This window comes from Anas acuta, chromosome Z, assembly GCF_963932015.1.
Source record: "Anas acuta chromosome Z, bAnaAcu1.1, whole genome shotgun sequence".
NCBI classification, from domain to species: domain Eukaryota; kingdom Metazoa; phylum Chordata; class Aves; order Anseriformes; family Anatidae; genus Anas; species Anas acuta.
The window spans coordinates 16,049,289-16,057,629 of NC_089017.1; positions in this window are offsets into that span (position 1 = coordinate 16,049,289).

The following is an 8,341-nucleotide window of genomic DNA, read 5'->3' on the forward strand; positions in this document are numbered from 1 at the left end:
ATGATCCTATGTCAAGTTGCTTCCCCACTAATTACCTTGAAAAAATGCGTTTCGTACATGAACTTTTTTTTCATAGTTAAATACTGGAGATCGGAAAAGAAATCAGTATATGTAATTTCTTTCCAAATATAAGGTTACCACTCAGCATAACACTATTCAACAGAAGCCAGAATTTTTCATTCTTTATCTTGTAACTCATGCAAGATTGTAATTGCTTTTCTTTAAATATATATTTACACTTCAGTTTTACTAACCTGTATGACACTTAACTATGCAAGTTAGCTCATTTAATCTATATTTTATACAATACTTTGTTAAACCTGTATTTGGATTCATGAGCTCTTCAGGTATTCTCCCAAACATGTATTCAACACACCTGTGTATGAGGACACAGCCATAGCTATGAATTAAGCTGGCAATAACAGTCCCAAGAAAGCCAGAGACCAGAGCACATCACCATGGCTTCAGGCAGGTTTGCAAGCTGCACTGAAAGCTGTTTCTTCACTATTAGCATCCATGTTACCACATCAAATTACATTCATCATGTTATAAAAAGCTGCAGTCTTACCTACATTTGGCTTCACAAACTTTAGGAAAAAATAGCATGATCCAGTTGGGATTAATTCTTTATATAGCTGAATTTGCATATAACAACTCCCATCTTAAATAATAATAATAATAATAATAAAATAAGCTGCCCAAGCTTTCTGTATCACTCTTTCAAATTTAAAATTCATTTTCAGGTTTTCATGGTTTGAGGCAATAACTGCATTCATTAATACAAACCTGAACATTTATTGACAAAATGAGGTGAGAAGTACAAAGAAGACTGCAATACTTGGTATAAGGGAATTTTTCTTGATATTGAAAGCTTGACTTCCAACCAAATCTCAAGGCAGAAAAACATATTTCATACCAATATTACAGAATTGATGTTACACCTGAGTTTCATTAAAATCTAGATTTAAATGTCTAAACAAAGATGTTTTCTTAATGCTGCAGTGTTTTTCAAAATAAATAAATAGATTTGGTAAAATAAACTTCCTAAATAGTTTATAAATTGTGAAGAAATTATTTTCCTAAGTTCATTCTTGCCTTTACTCATATATTTTGCATTGAAGACTTTAAAACTTCTCTTGCTTTGATTCTATTTCCTGACACAATGAAAATCTACCAGAAAAATAATTGGTGGTTTCAGATACCTGTGAAATGAACAAATAGGCTGTCTTGAACATATCCTTAATTATATCTTATCAGTCAATATTTTGCAGATATTTTGAGCATGTACATATACAATACCGATCATATATATAGAAAAACTTGGCAAATCATGTAGTATAGCAGGGTGCCAGGTTCAAAGCTTCACTCTTTTTTTCTTTTCTTATGTTAAGAAAACAGACACTATCGTGGTACAAACATTATTATTCTACACACAGATGAATCTACGCATCATCACAGAATAGCAGATGAACCTGGCTACAGATGAACAGAAAAACAACAGCTGTTCTGACTGAAAAGAAGTCATGAGAGGAAGTGAAGCAATTAAAATTTGAGTCTTTTTGACTCTTAAGCAATGAAAAGGAAAAAAAAAAACTTAGTAGTCTGTCTTGTAATGAGCTTGAGTTAAAGAAACTCAGGTGGCTATTTCCCAGATGAGCCTATTAAAACACTTCACAGGTAAGCACGTAGCCTAGGGAATTCAAATCTGATTTGTCTAGTTCACTCCATACTCTTAGGTTGGTTGTTTGGTTGTTGTTTTTTTTTTTTTATTTAAAGAAAAAAAGAAATCCAAGCCTTTATGAATTTTGAAGTGCACACTAGTTAAATATCATAGCACATGCTGTTCTCCCAGGTTGAGGTGTCTGATATCTAGTGCCCCACATTCAGGAGCATGCGGTACAGCTTCTCCATACAGATTTACACATTTACTCTTGCATTTTTTTCAAGTTATGTAAATCACTCCTCACCCCTAGCAAGGGAAAAAAAAAAAAAAAGAAAGCATTACCAGAATTTTTGTTTTGCTTTTGTTTTAAATATTTATGTTGCTAATTTGCCTTATAAACCACTATCCTCAGTTTGAAAGGACAGAAATTGCCTGTTTGTTCCTGTTTAATTCAGATGTGTGGAATTCCAGGAGTAACACATCCTGGGTAAAAGCACTTAGATCTTTTAAAGACTCATGAGGTTTGTAGACAGCATCCCAGAAGAACCTGAGCATTGCTGTGTACTTCCATTTGCCCAAATTATTTCTTTGATGAAAGCTTATGCATCCTTACAGATGTAGATGTCTGAAGAGGTTTTAGCTGAGGCTTACATACCTGTGTGAAGCTTTGAAAAGCAGGTTTCTCTGCCAAAACCAGACCAGGCATTCCTGTGCTGTATTCTCAAACGCAAGTGTGGTACAGAGCACAGTGTAAACATCTCAGTGATTTTCCGCTTCAATAGTCTATGTTCTGTTGGGTTAATAGGTTTTGGCACACCTGGACCCAAGCTGATTCAATTCAGAGTACCAGTCTCTGCACCTACTTTTGTTTCTCAGTGTTTAAGAAAGGCTTCCTATTTTGGATCAAAGAGTTGCTTACATCCCTGGGTTTTCTATATAACAAAAAGCGGCTGGCAAAAGCCAGTGTGCAGAGGACAAAATATGCTTTCAAATAAGAGATTAAGACAGAGGCAAGAATTCAAGAGATGGTGTGCATGACATAGTGACAGTTACTCGTGCAACATTCACAATATCTTTCCATTAAGATAAGGCCTAAATACATAAGCACATACTATCAGAATCCATAGGATGCCCAAATCATACAACATTGTTTTCATTTCCATGGTATGAGTGGACAGGAACAAGAACAATAACATACACTGTGGCTGATTAACATTAAATGGGGTTCTTCATCTTCAGACCTTGGCTTTCTTATTCTCCGACTAACAAACTTTAAGTGTCCTCCATAACCTGCTCAAAAAAGAACACACTACAGCATTCTGGTCACAGCACACTAATACGAGCTTCCATTTCAGGAAAAGCTTCCATTTTAAAAGTTATTTTATAAACATGTTCTTGAAATAGAGATAAAATAATGCTCTCTGGCTGGCAGTTTCTTGGAGGGTTTGTAACCATCTATTGCAAAAGAGAAAGAAAAATGTAATAGCTGCTATTGCACCAAGCTGATCTCACCTCCTTGAAGGCAAATTAAAGAAAAAAAGGAAAAACAAGAAAGCATTAAAAAGCGGTCTCTATTCCTGAGGCTGATTTTGACTTGCAGCCTTGCTGCTGAAGAGACACAATGTATTTTTATTAGCTATTCCAGAAACTCAGAATATTGTTCTCTTCTCAGTGTTTTTTATGTTTAAAAACAACTCCAGAGCATTAGTAGCCCTATTTCACAGATTAAAAAAATAGTACAGTAACAATGAGGGAATAAAACATCTTTGTGACATTCAGAAGACAACCAGGATGTATGAAAAAGGCAACATGTTTTCTCAGTTTCCAATGTCATGCTCTAGTCATTAAAGCAAGTTCCATTGCAGAAGACTCAGCTGCAGCTTTGACAAGCCTGTTATTGCATATTCACTTCTGCTGCCTAACTGGATAAAACTACTTTGGACCTCTCTCAAGTTCCACAGAAAATTGTGTTCAAGCTAGGCAGAGCAATTTTATCAGCTGTTGTTGACTTTGCCAGTTGAAACTGAACTTATAAATCACGTAGTCAGACAATTTAAGACAAGATTGCCACTACTACTGATGAGGACTAAAATGTGAATTGTCAACGCTACATGCAATTAGAGTGTTATGCTTATTAATACCAAGGAAACTACCAATGTGTATTCTAGTATTGTGTTAAAAAATAGGAATGGTATTTTACAGGGTGAACAAAACCTTTATGCTTCAGAACTGGTCCTAGGGGTTGAACCCCTCCTTTTCATCCTATCTTTCCCCTAACTTTTTCCCCTAACTTTGTTTTTTAAGCATCAAAAATGAAAACAAGATTTTTTTATGGAAAGGAAAGAAAACCTTTTATTCTTACGCACTGTTAGAAAGAAGTGACAATATCTGCCTATTCTTCCCACCTCCTTCCCCAACTTTTCTTCACATCTGCTTACACCATTAATGTTATTTAGAAATATCACTTGAAGACTTCATCATGAAGCATGCAAAATTCAAACAACAGTTCCATGTGCAGTTCAGTGAAACAATATTAAGAGGGAACACAACCAACTCTGAAAATACAATTATATTATTTAGTCAAATCAGTAAGAAGGTATATTAGTACACTAACAAGGCTAACATTTGAGAGGTAACAATTTTACAAAACGATAGAGCCCTAGTATGTAAAGACAATTTACAATGAGGTATTTAAGAAACCATATCTAGCTACAACACAGTAACATCACTCAATTCTAATTAGCAGGAATATATGTCATAAAATTCCAAAGGCTTTTATCATACCTTTACTTATGCTCCTTTTCTGTGATTATATGCCTTGAAAAATGTCACAAGGCTGACCTCTGCTGGGTCATAAATTACCATGCAGCTAGAAGGATACACAATACATTAAACTATACAGTTATCAAGGAGAAAAGAAATTTTTCATAGGATCCCCAAACAGTTTGCATAGATTCCAACATGAAAAAGACATTCTTCACACAGTTTCTTGAAACAAGAAAGCTAATATTTTGCAAGCCATTGTATCAGACAAGAGACTAGCAAACCCACTATTCATTCTCTCACCACTATTTGAACACAAAATCATCTACAGAGAGGACTGCATATCATGAGATCAAATTTAAAAGCTAGCACTGCACATCAGCTTTGAAATAACACAGCAAATCTTAGTCATGCACAAGGCCGGATCCTCATGCAGATAAGTACTTAAGCAAGGAAACAAAAGAAAGATCTGCGAACATGTAAATGCATTAAATTATGCCTTTTATTCACCGTCAGAATCAGTCTAGAAGTGCCAAGGTCAGTCCATCCTCTCTTCAGCAGGCAAGCTCAGGAAACACTGCCAGAAGCTTCTCTTATATTGCTAAAGTTTCAGGGAACCTTGCAGTTATTTCAAACCACAATTATAGAAACAGTGTAAAAAAAAAATCGTAAGAAGAGTTAGCTATAGACAGATATAGGCTAGCGTTAAGACAAAAGACACTTCAGGTTGCTTTGGATGTTCGAGAGTTGTCTTCCCTAAACATGATTTGATCAGTTCAGCACCATATAAATACCAGGCTGAAAAATAGAAGATTAAGACATACATTTTAGAATGCCTACTTAGATCACAGAGCAACAATGACTGTATTACTGGAACTCATACCAGCCACCAGACCACATTTCTATGTATCTTATCCTCTCTCATTCCCAGTGAAAGCAACTGCAGTACAGAGACATACCTCACTCTCCCTAACCAGAGTGCTGTGCAGAGCAGAGCTGATTTTCAATATCCCCATAAGCAGCCGTGCCCCAACAACACAAAAGATGATGCCTCTTTGCCTATATTCGCTGAGGTTTGGCTGAAAACCAAAAGTTAAAAGTACTGTTTTCTTTAGTTGCCTTAAATAAAATTTTAAAAAATAAATCAAGAGAGTTAACTGTTTTACATCATTTCCTGAACTCGGTGAAGCTGATGACTTTGAACAGATGGGGGACTCCTGTAAAAATCCTTAGCACACAAGGACTGATGAGCCCTGAGATTTTGTCTGGTCTCCCATATATTAAGTCATAATGCTTCTCCTTTGCTCACCATGCCCTCAGCTCAGTGGTTGCAGTAAACATACACCAAAAAGAATACCTCTGAGAAACCAAGCAAAAGTTAAAATCACCACATTCAATCATTCAGTACCCTCAATGTCAAAATAAAACCACAACCCCACCTCCCTATTTAAACATAGCTAGCTCCATTTTCCAACCACTGAGTATTGCTCCCTTCTCAACTCATGTCTTCATTCCTTACCAATATATGTACTTCTTTACGTGAATGTACTTCCACGAGCTAATCAAGTGACCTCTTGTTCCTGTTTCTCATGAATGGAAAAAACTGAAATAACGTAAATCCTCACTTTAAGGAAAGTTATTTTGAATTCTCATCTTGCATCATATACAGTTTTTCAAAAGCCTGCAAAAACTGCAATGTTTCAGTGTCAGTCACCCAGTACTGAGCACGGAGGTCACACGAGAGATGACTCAGCTGATCTTATGTAACATCCTCCAATTTAGACCTCCAAGAATCACATTAGCCTTTTGCCTCAGTATAATGTTGGAAAGTCTTGTGCACTGGGGGATTAAACCCTTACACAGGGGTAGTTCTCCAGAACACAATCTCTACTGAACATTTTTCTTTTTTTTTTTTTTTTTAAATGTCCTACATTTCCTCCTTTTAGATAATTTTGATATGACCATGCTTGAATTAATTTTTAACCTGCACTGTTCCATACTAATGCCCCTATTATTACTGCACATTCTAAAAACACCGACGAGATTACCTACAGCAGCAACAGCTTTTTTAATATATATTTTCATACCCTGTTTCCTGTCCAGTGAAAACACTGACAGAAGAACCTAGTACTGATTTCCTGCAAAAATCATTAAGAGCATCTCCATTAGTAACTATACCCTTGTACTTGTATTTATGCAGTTCTTAATCACTTAAACTATTACTGGCTAATGTCAGTATTTTATCAGATGCTACTTAGTGGCATGCCATAAAAAGCCTAATGTGCCCAAAATTTTCAGCCGTATCTGTGGCTCCATAACTACTTATGAGGAATCCGTAATAAAACAAAAACTAGGTCTCTTATCAGTTTACCTAAATCTGACATACTGCTATCTTACCCCCACTGCAAAAATTTTCTGAATTAAAAGCTGAAACACACTTTAACGAACCTGCAGACCACAACCCTAATAAAACCAAGTTCACCATCCAAGACAGTGTACTTTCCATAAAGAATTAAAAACAACATATTGACTAAACATTGTATTACTCAGCATTAGATTTTTGCCACTGAAATTCTGTATCAGTTTTTTCATTCTTTTACCCAGATTTGCTATCAGATGCAATCCCATGTTCTCTTGAATAAGGAAGTGTATTTGGTACTCTTCTAGTCTCCTGCCAGAATGAGCAAGAAATTTCTCTATGCAGCCTTGGCTATCCAAAGTTCCACCCAAAAATCAATGAACTTGAAAATGACAGCCCCTAAAAATATTGTTTAAAAATCCTGCCTCTTTTAATTTCTTCTAGAAAGGACTTCACATCCATGTATCAGCTTCCTCTCTTTTAAAGAGATGTAAGCATATCTTTTATGTTACATAGTTATGTCAGTAAAATCACATGAGAGTCAGGCACCCAAACAGAAACTCATGAATGGGACCTAAATTCACCTGTTTATAATTAAACTTGTCAACTCCTTTTACAGACAGCAGAATGCAACACCCATTTCTCAAGTATGACTCACATCAAAAGGTAAGATAAATCCAACCTACCTGGACTTGTGCAAAGCATTTGACACCATCCCCCATGATATCCCTGTCTCTAGATTGGAGATAAATGGATTTAATGGATAGACCACTCAGTGGGTAAGGAATTGGCTGGATAGGCACACTAAGAACTGCAGTCAATGGCTCAGTGTCCAGGTGGAGATCAGTAACGAGTGGTGTTCCCCAGGGAGTCAGTATCAGGGCTGGCACTATACAACATCTTTGCCAGTGACACGGACAATGGGATCAAGTGCACCCTCACCAAGTTTGCCGATGACACCAAGCAGTCAAAAACACTGGAGGGAAAGGATGCCTGGGCAGGCTTGAGAGGTGGGCCCATGTGAAGCTCATGATGTTCAACAAGGCCAAGTAGATAGCGGATCTGGGTCTGGGCAATCCCAAGCACAAATACAGGCTGGGTGGAGAAGGGATTTAGAGCAGTCCTGAGGAGAAGGACTGCACTTGCAGCCCATAAAGCCAACTGTACCCTGGGATGTATCAAAAGAAGCATGGCCAGCAGGTGGAAGGAGGGAGGTGATTTTGCAGCTCTGCTTTGCTCTCAAGAGACAATACCTGGAGTTCTGCATTCAGCTGTGGGGCCCCAACGAAACAAGGACCTGGACTCATTGGAGTGAGTCCAGATAGATGGCCATGAAGATGATCAGTGGACAGGAGCACCTCTCCTGTGAAGACAGGTTGAAGGAGTTGGAGTGGTTCAGCCTGGAGAAAAGGCTCTCCAGGGAAACATTACAGCAGCCATCCAGTACCTACAGGAAAGGTACTAATAAAAGGGGGGCTACAGGAAAGCTGGGGAGGGACTCTTTGTCAGTGAGTGGAGTGACAGGACAAGGGGGAATGGCTTTAAACTAACAGAGG